The sequence below is a fragment of the Scardinius erythrophthalmus genome (assembly GCF_964197995.2).
Source record: "Scardinius erythrophthalmus genome assembly, chromosome: 1".
In the NCBI taxonomy this organism is placed as follows: Eukaryota; Metazoa; Chordata; class Actinopteri; order Cypriniformes; family Leuciscidae; genus Scardinius; species Scardinius erythrophthalmus.
Window position 1 is genome coordinate 2,442,243 of NC_138221.1, and position 19,705 is coordinate 2,461,947.

The following is a 19,705-nucleotide window of genomic DNA, read 5'->3' on the forward strand; positions in this document are numbered from 1 at the left end:
AACACGCATCCAAACTTTAATTGAGGATAGTAAGAGTGCTAGTGCTTTAGATGTTTTGGATGCGCATAGCATAGTGAACACTTTACATGAGTCGGTTCTGGCTGAAGTAGAGCTTGCGCAGCCGGGCAAATGGGTGACAGTGAGGGATCGCTCTAGTCGCGGATCAAAAAACCACTCTTCCGTTCCGATTACCATAACAAATCGATTTGCCCCGCTCAGTGAAACACCCACTGAGAATGATTGTGCCCTAGTAATTGGCGATTCTATTACACGGAACGTGAAAATAGAGACACCAACCACCATAGTCACATGTTTGCCTGGGAGCCAGAGCGCCTGACATCAAAGCAAATTTAAAATTCTCTAAGATCATTATTCATGTCGGCACTAATGATGTTCGACTCCGCCAGTCGGAGATCACCAAAATTAATATTAAAGAGGTGTGTGAACTTGCAAGTACGATGTCAAGGACTGTAATTTGCTCTGGCCCCCTTCCTGTTCGCAGGAGTGATGAGATAGTTAGTAGATTGTGTTCGCTTAACGGTTGGCTGTCTAGGTGGTGTCCGCTTAATAATATAGAATTCATAGACAATTGGAAAAGTTTTTGGGGCAAACCTGACCTGTTGAAAAGAGATGGTATTCATCCCTCCTGGGATGGTGCTGCTCTTCTCTCTAGTAATATGGCTCATAGTCTTAGAGCTCAAACATGACAATCTGGGGCTCAGGTCAGGAAGCAGACAGACTGGCTTAACCTACTGTCTGCTAACGGCCTCGCGTCACCAAGGTCAGATAAATCCTATCACATAGAGCAGAGGTCGGGAACCTATGGCTCGCGAGCCACATCTGGCTCTTTGGCAAAAATCATGTGGCTCGCGAGGTCTCTAACCCTTTACCAACAAACCATCGATGAAAAACAATTAAAACACATCAATAGAGATCGGCTCTCTGCAGAAAAAGCAACCAATTACAATTCCCTTGTTGTAGTACAGCCTACTGAAGTTAATGAAAAGTTTATGATAATAATAATATTAAAGTTGTACCGGCAAAAGTGCGTGTTCAGTGCTGTTCGCGAGTGTCACGAGTCACCACAGCAATCAACTAACCGCTTACGTTTCTGTGGTAACCTACAGCTCCTGCACTGGGATTCAAGCTGGCGAAAACCATTCTAGAACAGCAGCAAAAATGTAAAAGTAGACTTTATAAACTTTAATATAACATTTTATTGAAACGGGTGCTTTGCTGCGCAAAGAGACATTTCACCCGCTGGTACTTTCACTTTTGAGTGAGACCCTTTATGTCCTATAAATGTGTCGTATTTTTGATAATCCGCGCAGATTTCAGTTGACGATTCTGTTTAAAGTTATTAAAAACAAAACATGAATGAATGAGAAAGAAAAGAACAGGATGTGCTTTATATTGAAAAGAAATATTAAAAGCGCGATAAGTCGCGAAAGAGAACTGACAGGATACTGTGCGCGAGCTCCGAACACGGACAAGCAGCCTTTGTCTTCGGTTGCGCGCCTAAACGGCCAAATAAACACAGAAATATATCAAAATGCTAAGTCGAGTATTCACGTAAACACAGCAGATAGTACTGTGTGCATTCATTCTCTCTCACACGCACACGCACACAAAAGGGTATATGCTCATCACTTGGTACTCAACCTCACAGTGAAAGCCCTGCACAATCAATTCCATATTGCAACTTATTTATTGTTTGCTGAATATTTGTTAATAATATTAATAATTAAATAATATTAATAATAATTACTACTGTTGAATTTTTTATTGAAAAAAGCACGTCTTTAATATTAACTTTAATAATATAGCCACATTTTTTTTCCTACTGTGGCTCTTTTGGAAAAATGCATTATCCAAAAATTAAAAAATGGCTCTTTGGTCAAAAAAGGTTCCCGACCCCTGACATAGAGCCTCTTTCACCTAGCTATCATCATATAGAGACTGTGTCTATTCCCCGAATTTGGAAATCCATAAAACGTTTAAACCCATCTAAGGTTAAAAATTTAATTGATGTTCAACAAATAAAAAACAGCTATATTACAGATGAGCAAATGCTAAAGCTTGGGTTGCTGAATATTCGATCGCTTACTTCTAAAGCACTCGTTGTTAACGATATGATTTCAGATAATAACCTAGATGTGCTGTGTTTGACAGAAACCTGGCTAAAACCAAATGATTACATTACTTTAAATGAATCAACCCCGCAAGATTACTGTTATAAACATGAGCCTCGTCTGAAACGCAAAGGGGGTGGTGTTGCTGTAATTTATAGTAATAGTTTCAAAACCACTAAGAAATCAAGTTTTAAATATAATTCTTTTGAAGCATTGGTGCTTAATGTGAAAATATATAGTGTAAACGATAAATCACGTTTGAGATTTATGCTGGCTACTGTATACAGGCCACCAGGGCACCATACAGACTTTATCAAAGAATTTGCGGACTTTCTATCAGAATTAATATTGACTGCAGATAAAGTACTAATTGTTGGTGATTTTAATATACACATCGATAATGAAAAAGATGCATTGGGATTGGCATTTAAAGACATTGTAAATTCAATTGGAGTTAGACAACACGTGTCAGGACCTACTCATCAGTTTCATCATCTCAGCATCCCAGATAGCTTAGAATAACTAGATATTACAACAGAAACGTTTAACTCTCTCTTTTCCAGCACTTTAGACACAGTTGCTCCGTTGCGCTTAAAGGAGTCATGACCTGCAATTTTCACTTTTCCACGAGAATCAATGTATGTTATGATTGCCTAACGATTATACACTGGCCGGGAAGCCGATATTTAAAAGTGAAGCGTTCGTTTACCCCAGGGTTCATAAACCAGCGCGCGTGCACGCGCACTCAAATACGAGATTTTGATTTCAGCCCCGACTTGACGTCATGACAGGGCAGGATATCCCATATATGGACACCGCAGACCTGCCGCAGGAAGTGCGCCCTGGCGCCCCTCCTCCCCTCATATTCAGTCGAGAAAGAAGCAGAAACGTAGGGCACACTGAGTTGCTCTGTTGTTGACTGCCAGAATCAACATGTAAATGTGTTTTCTCTCCCAAGAACGGACCAAGCTGTCAGGGACCAGTGGATTAAATTAATTTTTAATGACGCGGTTCCTACAACCCTTCCCACTGGCTTAACGTTATGTGTCTGTGCTAACTAACGTTAAACATTTTACGCCGGAATCCTTCACAAATTTGAGGCAATATCAGGCGAAGTTGGCATCGAAGCTCGGGAAAAAGGGGCCATTTTCAACAATCAGACACTTGCCTGCAATTGAAACAGTAAGAATGTGTTTTTATTGCTCTACTCTGTGTCACAAACCGCAGCAGCCAACTGCTAATGCGGCTATTGTATGCTAGCGGGAGTATTAGCTTCGAGGTAAACATGGGGAATGGCTGCTAACGTTACTTTGCAAACAACAAATGACTGAGATCATCATGAATTCGTCTATTGTATATTGATTGCCTAACGCTTATGAGGCGCCGTCTAGTTTGTGTGTGTGTGTGTGTGTGTGTGCTCACGTCTCATATGAGTAACTATGTGTATGAGTATGTGCGTGGAGAGTTCATATACATGTATGTGTGACTACTTAGTATGTATGCAAGCGTGTTTCATATATGTGTGCGTGAATGAAGTTTGATTTAAGCCCTTATACACTGGCCGGGAAGCCGGTCGCGGCCAGGTCGGGTTCATTCATAATTTGCGCCATGATGCCATTTTGTAATGATATGCTAAAGCGTCACCTGCGTGTCAACCCCCTCCTTCCTGCCACCAATCAACGCGCCCCTCATTTGCATTATTAAAATGACTGTCCACGACAGCCAAAATATCGCATCAGATCTCGCGAGACAATAATGCCTTCAGAAATAAGGGTCTGAGGAGCTCTGTGTTTATTTTTTTTCCACTTTTCTTTTTTAGAAGGGCCTGAAAGACTATAATACATCAGTAGGTATCCAAGGTAATACTAGGTCATGACTCCTTTAAAGAAGATTAAAGAAAACAATCCAACGCCGTGGTACAACGAGCACACTCAATATGTCTCATCGATCACAAGTTCAGTATGGCGTACCACAAGGCTCAGTACTAGGACCGCTGCTGTTCACTCTGTACATGCTACCATTAGGAGATATCATTAGGAAACATGGCATTAGCTTTCACTGTTATGCCGATGATACTCAGCTCTATATTTCTTCAAAACCTAACGAAACTTATCAATTCACAAAATTAACGGAATGCATAGCGGATATAAAAAATTGGATGACTCGTAATTTCCTACTTCTAAATTCTGAAAAAAACAGAGTTTCTAATTATTGGACAAAAAACTTCCTCACGTAATAACCTAGAATACTGTCTAACACTTGATGGCTGCTCTGTTAAGTCTTCGTCGTCGGTTAGGAACCTGGGTGTGCTCTTTGATACCAATCTTTCATTTGAAAGTCACGTGTCTAGTATCTGTAAAACTGCATTTTTCCATCTTAAAAATATATCTAAATTACGCCATATGCTCTCATTGACAAATGCGGAACAATTAGTTCATGCGTTCATGACCTCAAGGCTAGATTATTGTAATGCTCTACTGGGTGGTTGCCCTGCACGCTTAATAAACAAACTACAGCTAGTTCAAAACGCAGCAGCTCGAGTTCTTACCAGAACCAGGAAGTATGACCATATTAGCCCGGTTCTGTCAAAACTGCATTGGCTCCCTATTAAACATCGCATCAATTTTAAAATATTGCTGATCACTTACAAAGCACGAAATGGTTTAGCTCCGCAGTACTTGAGCGAGCTCTTAACGCATTATAGTCCGTCACGTCTATTGCGATCTCAAAATTCCGGCCAGTTACTAATACCTAGAATATCAAAATCGACTGCTGGCGGTAGATCCTTTTCCTATTTAGCACCAAAACTCTGGAACAGTCTTCCTACCATTGTCCGGGAAGCAGACACACTCTGTCAGTTCAAAGCCAGATTAAAGACACATCTCTTTGACCTAGCTTTCACATAATACATTATAGACTTCTATAATTTAATGTTAGGCTGCATAGATTAGGTCAGCCGGAACCGGGAACACTTCCCAAAAATCCTGATGTACTCGTTACATCATGAGAAGAATGGCATCTACGCTAATTTTAGTGTCTGTGTTTATCCCGAGGTTTTCCTGCAGCCTGCCGGATCCAGGCCGTGTCCAGATCTGACGAAGGACCTTCGCCTGGACCGATGACAACGCAGTGCTGAAGTGCCAACTAGTCTCTCCCTATGGACGATCCCACTACCGCTATACAGATAAGGCGTTGTCGGGAAAATTCGTTTCGCGTTCCTACCCCAAAGCAACAAAATAAAATTAAATTCTTTATCAAAATTTATAAGGAAAGACAAGTACTTTGTTTAGGCTTGGCTTGTAGGGAATTCCAAACCTGCTTATATTCAAACGCACATAACTATAGAATCTATTCTAAATGCGCATGTGAACGCCATCAGCGTTTCTCACAGGTTCGCGTTTAAAGTCTGTGTAGAGAGAATGGTGTCGTCTTAGCGGCCCCTAATTTAATAACAAATGATCGTTGCGACGGAAGCAAATCAATCAAAACTAACTTTAGATGGAAATAACTTAACTCTGCTATAAAGCCAAAACAATCTCTGTTACCTTAAATTATACGCTTATCTCTGTAAAGCTGCTTTGAAGCAATCTACATTGTTAAAAGCGCTATATAAATGAAGATGACTTGACTTGACTTGACCTCATCAAGGCGAGGGAGTGTCTCCAGATGCAGTCCTGGAGCTCCGGCGCTCCACAGACCTCCTGAAGTCCTGAGCCACCGGCCGCTCTCTACCTGCATTAGTTGCCATTGAGTGGCATCTGTGGGTAAACCTTTTGGGGCTCAAGGAGGAATAAAAGTCTTCCGGGCTTTCAATAACACCATTGAGACAGTGGTCCAGAAGTTCAGGGAGGCGAGAGTTAAATCAGTGGTGCTTGAGAAATACATCCCAGATCTATCTTCCAGAACATCTGTAGTGTTGATAAAGGAGGCTGGATCTGATCTTTCTTCCTCAGAGGAAACAGCACATTATAATCCATGTGTAGAAACACTCCCTGAGACAGATTAATCTCTTCTTTAGAGACGCTCATGTCAGTGTTAATTTCGTTAACGAAAACTATGACGAAAAATGTTCGTTGACGACCTTTTTTTCCCTGACTAAGACGAGACGATGAGAGACGACACCCACGTCACTAAACGATAACTGTGACTATATCAACACATGCATTATCGTTGACGAAAAAAGACGAGACTGAAATGTGTTAAATCAATTTTAAACTTGACCAAAACCACTTGTTTGAGTCAAATAAAGGAGACGACAACACATTGACTGTTTTTACGAGCGTTTAGGCATATGGTTGCCAGATTTTAGTAATTTAAATCCCCAGTCAGAGATTTTCTGTTAAAAGAACACGTTTTCTACCCGGTCTTTTCAATAGTATCTGGCAACCATGCGCGTGCGCTCTCTTATCTACACTGCTGAAGTAGCGCGGAATCCGCGGATGATCTGAAAACACAGACAAGTTAGCGGGAGTTTAGTGATCTTCATTTGAGATTTTCTACTTAAATTAAAGTGTCATTTCTCATTTAGTCCGTCTGTGTTCTGCCACGAGGCGCGCTGTTTGTACGACTGAAATCCGCGATCAAAATGCAGGCTGATATATCCAACAGTGTTTTTAATGTTGATCATATTATACGAACAAGAATGCAATGTTTTCTGAATATCCACACGATTTCAAATGTGACATTGATTTTATACAACAGTTCAACAAACAGAAGGGTAACATTAAGTGATGTAGCCTACTACATTTAAAACAGTATTGTCAGTAGGCTTATTGCTCTATTTTACAACGAAAGCCATAGCAGAACTGCAGCACACAGCGGTGATTCATGAACGAATCTGTGGCTTTGAACGAATCGTGAGATTCAGTGACCCGTTCATAAATATAGCAACTTGCTTTGTTACTGAATGAATTGAATGACTCCATACAAGTATCACTTCGTTTTTACCATCATTGCATATTGAACATTGTTTTATTTAAAGCATTATTTATTTCATAAAGGTACTTATAAAGGTAAAAATTGAACTGAAAAAAATCGATTAAAGGGGGCAAATACTGTCCCTTAATGGAAAAGGTGTGACTGCAGTCTAAGTGGAAGACCAGGGGGTACGGCACTCTAAAAACCACTGAACTAAGGAAAATGGGTATGTCCTAGAACTGCACAAGTGCTACTGCTAAAAAGTGCAATGTCAATACAGCCTGTTACCTTAATTTAAATTTCTCATAAGCTTAATTGAATTGGCCTAGAGAGAAAAATTATGACATTTTTTGACTAAAGACTACATATAAATAGCTACCCAAATTAATGTCGGTAACTGCAGTTTGACTAAAAGTAATGACTAAAAGTTGACAAAAAATGCAATGACTTTTCGTCAACTAAAACTAGACTAAAACTATGAAAGACAAAATGACTAAAATGTGACTAAGACCAATAAGCATTTTCGTCTGAAGATGAAGACTAAGACTAAATCAAAAATGGCTGCCAAAATTAACACTGGCTCATGTAGTGTGTGCATATACTTTCTGTTTGACCAAACTGGAACTGATGCTAATAATTACTTTTAAAATACTTTTTCATAATTCAGGTGTCATGGATAGTGGATAACTTTTAAGTAACAAAACAATTTTATCACTAATAATGTAATGATTGTATTTGTAGAATTTAACGGCATGCAGGAAACTGCTAGAATAAGAAAGAGAAACTAACAGTAATGCTCTCGTGTGCTAAAGAATATCCTTGTGTTCAGAGTAGATGTGTGTTGAGCCAGTGCGGTTCACAATATGCACTTCTCAGACATGTTTCACACACATGAAAAGACACTTAACTGTGGTATAGTGTCAATAAATATCAACTCTAGCATGATTTACACACTCAGATTGTCAGGAGTGGGACAGCGCCAACATGTGTATTACATGGTTCATGATACTTTAACATACACACATGTAGCGCCCTCTCCCTTAGATATAAGCGGGATGGGGTCCTGGGTTAGTTTATTATTAGATCTCTCTAAGTAGCCTCTGAATATTATTAACTTTATTTCAATAAACCCATATCTCAATATTGGTGTGCTTATGAACATATTAAAATTACCACAAAGTCTTGTAAAGTGAAATAGAAACTTTAAGTACTTTTAAATAAAATAGTGAAATTCGAACAGCAGTTGAAAATAAAATAAAAGTCAAGACCACAGACACATACACTGTCAAGAGTTCAGGTGAGAAAACAGACAAAACTTTCAGAGATTAATTTTGACTCTGACTTCATACATACTGTCATTGTGAAATAGTTCTGATCTAAGCCATTCAATTCCAAAAAGTGACTTCCGACATGGGCCATAATGGGCTAAAATAGACTGTTTTTTGTGAAACACAGTGCAGGCTAGAAAATGAGGACAGTTTTACTCCTGTAGATCATTCTCATTAAATCCTCTATTCTCTTAAGCTGCTAATTACCTGTCCGCTTGCAGTAATTATGAGACTGCAGTCAGTTTTGCAGAAACAAAGGAGATAATGATCAGGGATGGGAACTGTAAATATGTATATATTTTGGGTTCCATTAATGATTATTTTAGTTCAGTTTAATTTTAAGAAAGGAATATTTGGCAAAATTTCATTGCCAGATGATGAGAATCTTTATAATAAATAGATTTCTCTCTACAGCGAGGTGTCTGTGGGCTGTGCTCTAAGTGTGACATTACATGATTTCCTGAGTGTTTTCATAGCAGTGATCTCACTGTTGAGGTCTGGAAACATGTTTCTGCTGAGTGAGAGAACTCACAGTTTGACCACAATAGAGCCGTGATCATCTCTGAACCCAGTTGATGAATTTAAAGACGGCCCTTCTGCTGGTTCTGGCATCGGTCCAGAGAGTTGGCGATCTGTCTGATCTGCTCTTTCAGTGGACGCATCGTGCCTCGAGTTTAATCTCCAGTCATCCTACCACCTGCCCTCTAGACCCCGTCCCCTCACACCTTCTACAAGCCGTCTCTCCCACACTTCTACCAGCACTCACACACATCATCAACTCATCCCTCCATACTGGCATTTCCCCTACAGCATTCAAGCAGGCTCGGGTAACTCCACTGCTGAAAAAAAAACACATTAAACAGAGAGTATAGAGAGAGAGAGAGAGAGAGAGAGAGAGAGAGAGAGAGTATGGAGGACACACTTTGAAAATCTGAACAAAACAACTGAAACAAATCCTGCTCGAAATGAATTGAAAACCAAATTAGAAATCCTGAAAGAAAAAATGAAAGACAATCAGAACCCCCTAGATTTCCCAATCACTGTAGATGAGCTTACAGAGAGACTGCATGCTTTAAAACCCAACAAGGCATTGATGGAATATTAAACGAAATGATCAAATACACCAACGACAAATTCAAAACCACAATAATCAAATTATTCAATATTGTTTTGAGTGTAGGATATTTCCCCGACACCTGGAACCAAGGCCTGATTACACCGATCTTTAAACAAGGAGACAAATATGAGCCAAACAACTACAGAGGCATATGTGTCAATAGCAACCTGGGGAAAATATTCTGTTCGATTATTAATGTAAGATTGCAAACCTTTCTCAAAGCCCACACAATTCTGGACAAAAGTCAGATTGGTTTTCTGCCCAAACACAGAACATTTGACCACATCTACACCCTCCACACCATCATCGATAAACATGTTTACCAGAATAAATCCAAAGTCTTTGCATGCTTTATCGACTTTGAGAGAGAGAGAGAGAGAGTGTGTAGAGAGAGAGAGAGAAACAAAACATCAAGATAACAACTTTTTTTTCTCTCAAGGAGAGCTACACTTTAGTCTAACTGGAAAGTAAGGCTTTAACAAAGAAATGGTCCCTTAAACTATTGGCTTCAATGACCCCTATATGTCCCTATAAGACCTTTCTCAAACACAAAACCAGTCCCGATTTCATTTCTGGAAGCCGGGATAATGAGCAAGCACTGTTATTGAATTCAGATATCAAATACAGACATTAGAGAATACATGAAAAGAACATTTCAGGAATCACACTGGTAACTTCTATAACAAAGTAAAATCTCCAGAGAAGTCATTCAACTCATTTGATATTTAGAAGTAAAAATATTGATTAATACCTTGATTATAATCACTCATTACATATACATTGAAGCAGCAGTGGATTCCAATCCACCCCATTCAATCTCCTCTTTAGAGACACTCATGTAGTGTGTGCAAATACTTTTTGATTTAACAAGCTGGAGCTGATGTTAATAATTACTTTAGAATACTTTAAAAACTGTTTTATAATTCAGGAGTCATGGGACTTCAGTAGCAAATACATTTGTATCACTAATAATGTAATGATTTTATTTCTAGATTTTAATGGCATCCAGAAAATGAAGAAGGGAGACTAACAGCAGAAATACTCTCATGTGCAAAATATATCCTTCAGAGATAATATCCATCGTTCAGAGCAGGTGTGTCTTCTCAGACATGTGTCACACACACGTTACACAACCCTTCACTGTGGGATTGTGCAACTAAACAGTAACTCTAGCAGGGTTCAGATGTTCAGATGAGAGGAAGTTACACAACCACAGGAGGGGCTGATGAAAACTCGATACTAGATACAACAAACTGTGTTGGTGCTTCGAAGCTTTTGACACAGTGCTGAACTTCACCATTTGGTGGTCAGTAATAATTCCTACACCAACTGTGTCTTTCAAATGTAGCATACTTGTCATTAGCAAGAAGGCAGGCCAAATTTCAGTGCATTGCACAATACAAGGACAATAAAGACTTTCTGTTCATCATTTTTACTCACCTTCTAAATACAATGTTTAATAATGTTTTAAATTGTCCAGTAATTCCAGCAACTGGACTCGTTTCCATCCTTTCTGGCCTCTTCTGCACTTGAAGTCATTGCTTTCATCTGATTCAGCGACTGTCGATCTGCATTTCTGTTTGCTTTACTCTGTTTACATTTTCAACCCTTAGCCATAATAAAAGAGTTTTCCATTTGGGCTGTAGTTGTACAGTCAAGATTGTTTTTCCTTGATTTAATGTGCTTGTGTGGAGATTTGCTGTACGACAATTGTTTATTTCACAGCACTTCATAGATGGGAGTATGCAAAGATATATATTGTCAAGCAGAGGCATGAAAAATAACCACTTATAAGCATTGATTCATTCATTCACATGTTTAATCAGTTAAAAAAATAACTGCACAATGGTGGATTCTTTCACTATTGCATGAATATGTGCAGTGTGATTTACATTGTGAAGCGCAGAATATTTAACTAGTCATAGTAATGCTGGAGGAAATGGTTTAATGGAAACAATTACATGGTTTCAGATATTTTTAAAAACAGTACAATCATTATAGTAAATATAAACTGGTTTAGTTGGTTCTTTGTAATATAATCAGTAAAGAATCATTATAAAGGCCATGTTCAACAGAATATTGAGTAGTAATCTTATCCAATATTAAGAAAGTTAATATTTTTTCCATTGTTTCTATTTATTATTTGTATTAGTAAAACTGGCAACCACAATTAGCCGGGGCTTTTTCTTTCCTTCTATTTTTACCACGGTTTATTTGCAGTAACATCACAGTCCTGTTAATCTGCAAAAAGAAAAAACGTGGTGTCTGCATAAAAGCCATTATCAAAGTTACTTTAAAGGGATTTTTAAGGAATAACCACAATCCTTAAGGTTAAACCATGCCAGCGAACGCTACGAAGCGGACCAAATGCGGACGCAAGCGGACGTTCGGGACGGGGGACGAGCTTTGTTTGCTGGGATGACTGGTTATGGTTTTTATTGACACAAATTTCACTATTACAATTCAATTCTTGTGATTTGAATCCGATCTTGATTCAATATCAATTCATTTCGATAAATATTAGGGACAGGTACAGAAAAACAATATCTCACCCGCTGTAAATATACAGAAAAACCCTGTCAGCTTTTATTATTATTAAAGGTTAAAAATAACAACTCAAATTAAATATAATAGGGTTTTTATTCTAATAATGTTATAATATTTTAACGATATATGCAAACAAATATAATAAATATGTAATATAGTGCACATATTTAGCAATAGCTATTTTTTTCTAGCCAACTAGCGTGCTATGGTCATTAATGTTCCTGAGGTAAATGTACGTCACGTGTACGCTATAGTGTTCTCCAGCTGTTATTGAGCTCTTCCGCGGGTGAAAAACACTGACTGATCGATATTATGTATGAGGGATATACATTTCAGTAAGTTGTACTGTATCTTTCAACACACCTATTGTTCATTCGTGTTTATTTGCTATTAACCAGGGGTGTGAAGTAACGAATTACAAATACTCACGTTACTGTAATTAAGTAGTTTTTTGTTTTGTTTTTTCATTGTACTTTTTTTCAGTAGTTTAAAAATTGTGTAATTTTACTTTTACTTGAGTACATTTTAAGTGATGTATCGGTACTTTTACTCTGCTATTTTCCTTCTGTTTGGTCATTAGTTCCTTAAAACATGCTTGTTTTAATTTTATTTTTATCCATCAACGTGATTGGATCGAGAAGTTGGTCTCGTGACTGTCATCAAATCAAATTCTGCACAGAAAACTTTAACCGCCTATTCCTGCTGTTACTCGTGACTGCTGTGTGCATTAAAGCATCAGTTCAATCCAGATATCAGCGTCTTCCTCTAATATGACAAGGTACATTTCACATTTCTGCTTACTATGATATATAGGCTGGCCTGTCTACAGGGCCTGACATTTGGTGTGAGGTTTGGGTATTGGGTACTGTGTTGTTAACTCCCTCAAGTGACGAGTTCATAATGCTGTGAATTCCCGTTCCCATTTACTTCACATATAGAGACACGCGATTCAGTATCAGTGCACCTTATGAACCATGGCGTTAACTTGAACTGCATTTCAGACAGTGCGTGACTACAGCTCGTTAATAATAGTAAGTGTTTTGATCGATCCATTTCATACAATCCGCCTTCATTTAGCAAGTGCATTGCTAAACAACACACCAAAGTGCACCAAGTGAAACCAAGTGCACACCAAAAAAAAAAAAATCAAGTTCAGCTTTTTTGTGTGGATGCTACTGATAAAACAGCTTCGCCGAGACTACAAAGAGACATGCATTTGTTTGTGTGCGTGTGTGTGTTTGTTTATTTTATAAGTTTCCCCGGATATAACTAGGCTATTATCAGCATTACAATGTGAGTAAATGTAGCTGTGTAAAATGTGAGGGATGACGCCACCCTTCTAGATCAATGTGCATTTACGTTTAAAGTGTAACATATTTAATAGCATGGAATTACAGTGTAATTAGTGTTAGCTCACTATCTTAGCCTTTTCCAGTGCATTAGGTGAGGTAATCTGTTAATATTTTTGATTCTCATTTATCAAAACACAAAAACTGCTACCGTTTTGGAGATAAATGGTATTTTTTAATTTCTCCATTTAACCCATCTCATGGTGTGTGAAGCTGATCTATCATGTGAGTTTCAGAAGGTTTCTGAATTCTTTGCACAGTTATGAACATTGATATTTTATAATGTGAATTACGGTATGTACAATGTTTTTTATTTATGTATTAATTGTAGTGCACAGTGTTTATTATAAGGGAGTAGAATCCGCAGCTCAGCACTCACTACTCATGAGTACTTTTAAATAAGCTACTTTTTTACTCTTACTCAAGTAGTTTTTTGGACAAGTACGTTTAACTCTACTCAAACTACATTTTTTTTTAAATGTAATGGTACTTTTACTTGAGTTATGTTTTTTCAGTACTCTTTCCACCACTGCAGATCGCACACCCCTAACTGTATCACGCCAATATGACGGCTGAAGCGCCACCTAGTGGCTGTTTCCAAAAAAGCATCAAAGTTTCGCCTCTTGTTCTTCTATACTCTTTGGTTTTACATGCATTTTGTGTTTCACATAGGCTGTGTGTGAATAGGCTATGACCGTCAGATGCTCCTGTCAGTCACAGTCATGATCACTGAGGCTTCATCAAGATCCTGAATGAGTTTTCTATCTGAGAGTGTGCGCTCACCAGGTTTGCGTTTCTGAATCCCCCTTTTCTTCATACTGTGAGGACGAGGAACCCACACACACACACACACACACACACACACACACACACACACACATACATATATATATATATTACTGAGGGTCACTGTGGTTCTCCTGAACAGAAGAGCAGAAGATTGAAAGAGTCTCAGAGGTCTGCTGTTGTGTTTGTTCAACTCAATTCAAATTTCAAATTTGCTTTATTGGCATGACTGTAAATACAACATTGCTGAAGAAGAACAATAAAATTATAACAATTTAAATTGAAATAAACAGTGTAACAAATTAGAACATGTGTGAACACTTGATCCCACAGTGCTTTAACATATACTGAGGGTCACTGTGGTTCTCTGTCTCCATCTGCTGGTTACACGTGTTACTACAGCCTCTCTCTCTGTGTGTGTGTGTGTGTGTGTGTGTGTGTGTGTTAGGTGTGTGTTTGTTCTGCCGTAGGATAAAGTATAATAATAATAATAATAATAATAATAATGTAAGTAAATGGAGTCTCACCCCGCAGTGTTTCCAGTATTGTCCGCAGGCGTTGCAGAGCAGCTTTCCCTCAGCATCCCGTCTCCTGCAAGGCCTGGTGCTCGTCTGACAGTTCGAACACAACAAATCATCTATTACACAAAAAAAAGTCATGCAATAACAAAAAGTCATGTAAAATATATTTTTTTTTTTTGGCTGCAATTAAAAAACATACAACAATAATAAAAAATTGAAAATAAAAAAAGCAAAACCTGCTGCAAACAATGAAACATAAAAAAGAAAACATCATGAATACATTGCAACAATAGAAAATAGTACAAAAAGTAATGAAAAATAAAAAATAAAATTGCTGCAATTAAAAACAAAAACTGCAATAGCAAAACATAATGCAAAATATTAAATAAATTTGCTGCAAACACTGGGACATTAAAACAATGAAAACATCACAAATGCATTGCAATAATAAATAACACTGAAAAATAAAATAAAACTGCAAAAACGTTTGCAAAAAAAACAATGCAAAAATAAAAATAAAACTGCTGCAAACACAGGAATATTATAAAACAGTTTAAAATAAACACTGAAATGCTAAAAATCGTGCAAAAATAAATAAATGCTGAAATTCCAAAATTAAAACATGCTGAAAACACTGCAATAAAAATAGTACAAAATAAAAACTGAAACAAAACATTATATAACAAAATAATAAACTTGCTGCAACTGAAACACTGAAATAAAATTAAAACATGCTGAAACCATTGCAATAATATTTTTTTTAAGCAAAATAATAAAAAAACACTGCAAAAATAAATATCTAATAATTTATTATATAAATATGGATTTAATCTGTGTTGCACGTACAAGTTCTTATTCATAATTAAAATATCCGTGGCTTTACCTCGTGTCTCTCTGATAAACGTTCATGTGACTAACAAACCCTGGTTTACCAAATTAAGACGATACAGAAAGTGATATATATATATATATATATATATATATATATATATATATATATATATATATATATATATATATATATACAATTTTATGCACATGTTGATTTTAATGTCCTCCCCTTATTTTATGCAAGATGAAGAGAAATGTGCAGAGAAAGGCAGAATATTGGGTGTAAGTTTTACGAAATGAGAGGAAGGTGTTATTAGCAAGCTATATTAATATATGAATTCCTTTAAACATGATTACACGCTGCCAGTGTTGTTGTAAGCAGTTTAAAGGCCTCTTCACACCAAGGATAAGTCCACTCTGCAGCTATTTAACACATAATGACACAGAGGAACAATATCGTTGGAATCGCTTTCAGAAATGTTGTTTTATCCATTGACACAAATTTTCAATAAATTTATTGTGATTTGATTTTGAATCCGATTTTGATTCAATATCGATTAATTTAGATAAATATTAGGGACAGATACATGTTAATTTTTCTCAAGAAAAAAAAACTCTCACCTAATGCTGTAAATATAATGCCCTGTCAGCTTTTAAAGGTTAAAAATAACAACTCAAATTAAATATATAATAGGGTTTTATTATAATTATATAATATTTTAAAGGGATACTCCACTTTAAAATGAAAATTCTGTCATCATATACTGACCCTCATGTTGTTTCAAACCTGTATGAGTTTCTTTCTTCTGCTGAACAGAAAGGAAGATATTTAGAAGAATATCAGTAACCAGACAGTTTCTGGTCTCATTGACTTCCATAGTAGGAAATAGATTACAATATAATAAAATTTTTGACCAACACTGTAAACCCGAACAAGTTAGCAGAACTCAAAATTTTAAGGCAAAGGATTGCCTGAATTTTTTTACGTTTTGAAATTCAAAGTTTAAGTAAGCAGAACTGGCAGATTGTAAGTTTGTACTTAAACATTTCAAGTTAATAACAATTAAAATCAGAGTACACTATTTCATACATTTAAATTAAAACCATGTAATCTCAATGTGAACACTTTCATTAGTATTAACCTATAGTTTTAACAAGTTGGTTTGCTAACATACTATTATGTTATCATGCTAACAATAGTATGTTATACAGCACTTGCTGCATGAGTGCAATAATATAAAGATTTTATTTGCTCTCAAATCAAGCCAGAAATTCTTCTAAATTAGCATAACAAAACATTAATCAATACTCAATCTCCCACTTAACTCTCCCATTCAAGTGCCATCGGCAAAGCATGCTGCACTGAAAAAAATTATTAGTTGAATTTACTCAAATTTTTATGGTAAGTGGTTGCACACAATTGATTTAAGCTACATTTAAACAAATGCATTAATCTGAACTAAAATTTAATAAGTTCAACTTAATGCATTTGTTTAAATGTAGCTAAAATCAATTGTGTGCAACCACTTACCATAAATTTTTTTAGTAAATTCAACTATCATTTTTTTTTTTCAGTGTGGGAAATAGACATCCCAGCCATTTCAGTTAAACTAAGTATGTTTAAATTAAAATAAATAATTTCATAAAACAATGAAACAGTTCAGTTTACTTAAAATATATCAGTTCTTGAAAGAAAAAGAAAGTGCTAAATACTCCTAAAAGTTAATTTGACTGAACTAATTAGTTTAATTTAAGTTTGTCCTACTCAAACCAATGAATTATTTCGAGCGTTAGGGTGTACAGTGAAGGTCTTCCTGGTATTGGATGTGATATCAGTGGTTCTCTTGGATTACTGTTCTTGTGTGTGTGTTGCACACTGGACACTGGGAGACAAACTCTTCAATCTGCGCTGTCATGTTCGGCCAATACAGAACATCCCTGGCTCTTTCTTTGCAGTTTACAACTCCCAGGTGTGATTCGTGAATTCTCCTCAGCATTTCTTGTCTCAGTTTGTTTGGAACTATGAGCTTTGCAGATTTAAAAAGAAGAAGTCCTGATGTGAAGCTTATTTCTTCTTTGAATGTCCAGTACACGTTTCAGAACATCACTTCTTTCCTTGGGCACATCCATCCATGGTCATTTTGCGCAGTAGTTGCATTTCTCGATCAGCAGCCGTTGTGGTGCGGAAAACACTTAGCGTTTCTTCAGACACAGGCAGATGTGTTGTTATCCAGCAAAGCTCTAGCTCTTGACCAAGCAAGTCTTCTGTATGCTCATTCAGATATGCACGACTTAGTGCATCAGCAATATGCATCTCTTTAGCTGGTTTGTAGGCTACCTTTAGGCTGTACATCTGAAGTCTGAGAAGCAGTCTTTTATCATGTTCTTGTGTTGTCTCTCCCCATACTAGGATCATCAATAACGTTGATCACACCTTCAAGACCTTCAAGCATCTGCCGACCGCACGCTGGAAGACTTCACAGGCTGAAGACACACCACATGGTAAGCGAAGAAATCTGTACCTCCCTATTGGCGTGTTGAACGTGCAGAGTTTCAAACTCTCATCATCCAGTTAAATTTGCCAGAAGCCTTGATTTGCGTCTAGGACTGAGAACATCTTTGCTTTGGGCATGCTGGATACCACTTCTTCCACTGTCAGTAGAGGGTAATGCTCACGTTTATCTTGTCCTTGAGTGCTACAGGAACCTTTCTTGGCGGATAGAAGAAGGTGAGACATTGGGGTCTGTTTTGACGTGATGCTCAATTGGTAAACAACCAAGGCCAGAAAACAGGTCGTCAAAGTTTTTTCACAGGTTGTGCGTCCAAGAAGTGCAGGTACATTACCATCGACCACTTGAAATTTAATATAATGCTTTTGGCTTCTGTAGGTGAAGGTAAGTTGAACTTGTCTCACAGGCGACATCTTGTGGCCAGAATATGTAATTAGGTGATTTTTTTTCCAGTGACCTGAACACATTGTTGGGCATTATATTACATGCTGCCCCTGTGTCTAATTTAAATGTAACATTCTTGTTGTTTATTTTCAGGCTTTCAGTCCATTCTGTGTTTCAGTGGTGACTGTGTGCACATTTTTCATTGTTTGTGTTGTTTGCACATCAGTGTTTCCAACAAAGAAATCATCTTGCTCATCACTTTGTTCACCTTGTTCTACAGTCTGTATCTTCCTGGTGGAGACTTGCATTCTGCACATTTTCACAAAGTGGTTTCTTTTGTTGCATGCTTTGCAAATTTGTCCATAAGCTGGGCATTTTTTGTGTTCATGTTGGTAACCACATCTTGAACATTTCACGTTTGCTTTGTGGTGACTTTCCATTGCATGCTGTTTACTTCTCTGTTCACGTTTTTCCTCCTTTTTTCTTTGTCCTACTCAAACCAATGAATTATTTTGAGCGTTAGGGTTTACAGTGTGTAGTGGCCGTTTGTCAACGAAGTAACAAAAATCTCAAGTCAAAGTTCAAATCAAACAAAATCGAAAGGCCACTGATGCACCGTGGGTTTTGGTGTACGTGGGTGGGAAAAACATCAGGTCCAAACAAGTATTAAAATTCAACAAAACGTGGTTTATTTTTTAACTGAAGTCGAGCAAACACAGATCAAAGAAAATTTCCTGTGCCTCTCCCGCTCCGGTAAAAAACCATATGCCTAACCTGGTGCATGCTAGTCCCTGCCGTGCGCTTACCTAAATAACCTATAGTGCCCCCTAGCGTGCCTGAAACAAACAAAACAAATAATAAACTAACAAAACACTAACAGAAATTTAATCATAATTAAATCAAAATGAATAAATTTATCATAATGAAATCTAAACACAGCACTAAATAGCTCCGACACACCACTGAGGATTTGTTCTGCATGATATCAGCACTGACCAGCAGGTGTCGCTGTGTGCATTCCAAACCTGGAGAAATCAACCACTTTTACACACATCAGGCTGGAAAGCTTTAAAGCTTCATGAAGCTTCATCTCACCATCACTACCTTCAGGTAATTTGACTAATCATGCACTGCAACATTAGGCTTTATGGCTTTATGTTTATTTCACCAGTGATGGTTGGTTGGTCAGATGAGAGGAAGTTAATAACCACAGGAGGAGCTGATGATGTTTAAAGGAGGAGCTGTAACTATATATAATGAAGAGGAAGACTGACAGAAACAGA